The sequence below is a fragment of the Piliocolobus tephrosceles genome, chromosome 19, assembly GCF_002776525.5.
Source record: "Piliocolobus tephrosceles isolate RC106 chromosome 19, ASM277652v3, whole genome shotgun sequence".
In the NCBI taxonomy this organism is placed as follows: Eukaryota; Metazoa; Chordata; class Mammalia; order Primates; family Cercopithecidae; genus Piliocolobus; species Piliocolobus tephrosceles.
The window spans coordinates 43,105,406-43,106,948 of NC_045452.1; positions in this window are offsets into that span (position 1 = coordinate 43,105,406).

Consider the following 1,543-nt stretch of genomic DNA (forward strand, 5'->3'; position numbering starts at 1 on the left):
ACTAGCCGGGCGAGGTGGCGGGCGCCTGTAGTCCCAGCTACTCAGGAGGCTGAGGCAGGAGAATGGCGGGAACCCGGGAGGCGGAGCTTGCAGTGAGCTGAGATCCGGCCATTGCACTCCTGCCTGGGCGACAGAGCGAGACTCCGTCTCAAAAAAAAAAAAAAAAAAAACAAAAACAGGACAGTTTGGGTTTGGGGAGATGCACAGTGGACCTGAATTGTAACTCACACACTAACCTTGTGTATGTGCCAGGGTTCTCCAGAGGAATGCAACCAATAACATTCTGTGATGGCCCCAATTCCTGCCTCTGGTGAACATACCCTGTATAATCTCCTTCCTTCTTAAGTGTGGATGGGACAGTGAATACCGTAAGACAAATGTGAAAGGGTTTTGTAGGTATAATCAAGGTCCCAAATCAGCTGCTTACAAGGCAATTAAAAGAAGACTATCCTGGGTGGGCCTGGCCTAATCAGGTGAGTCCTTAACTAGATCTTTAGATCCTTCCTGAAGAGCTAGATCTGGAGAGGGCCTATTGAGGGGACCATGTGTCAAGGGCTTGAAAGCAGCCTCTAGTCACTGAGAATGCTTCCTAGATGATGGCTAGCAAAGAAAATGGAGACCTCAGTCATAGAGCTACAGAAAAATGAATTCTGTCATCGACCTGATGGAACTTGAAGATGGCACTTTTCCTGGTTGAGCCTCCACATGAAGATGAATCTGGCTAGCAAGTTGATTTCAGCCTTGTGAGACCCTGAGCAGAGAACCCACTTAACATGTGCTGGGCTCCTGGCCTCAGAAACCGGGAGATTATAAATTTGTATTGCTCTAAGATAACTAGGTCTATGGTCATTTGTTATGCAGTGACACAAAATCAAAACAGGTACCATTTCAAATATTGCACCTTTATATTGGGGAAAAAAAGATAAATATCAACAAGGAGCAAATTGCAAAAAGTGAAGTTTGATAATGCAGAAAATGACAGAGATCAAATGCTTTTGTGTTTCTTTATTCAACTTTGTCACTTCTAATGAAACTCCATGGACAAGGGACTGGATTGGGGAGAATTTAGAGGATGTACTCATATCTTCCTCCAGATGGTTGACCACACATGCTCAGCCCTTGGGAGGCTACTGCACCTGTGTGACCCTCGTCCTGGTCCTGGGACAACCTTGGCCAGTGGAAGTCACAATCAGCCCTGGCCTGTACGCATTCTGGGGTTCCTTCTGTCAACAAGAGATCTACTCTAGGTGAGACCATGCAAGTTAAAAAGAGTCACAGCTTTGAGAGAGAGTACCTACAATACATGGGACAGATATCTGGTTGAATTATTGTTCTCTATGGTGTGAGACATGGTTATTTCTTAAAATCTCGTAACCCAGTAGAAATGATTTGGGCAGATCAGCTTGCTAGGTAGCTCCACTTGTGCTATGACCAGTTTTGGCATGAGAGTAGTTAGGGATAGCAGGAAGATCATGTCCCATCTATAAGTGACTAAATTATTTATAAATTGATTTTAAAAAATGATCAAAACTGCTGACTTTTT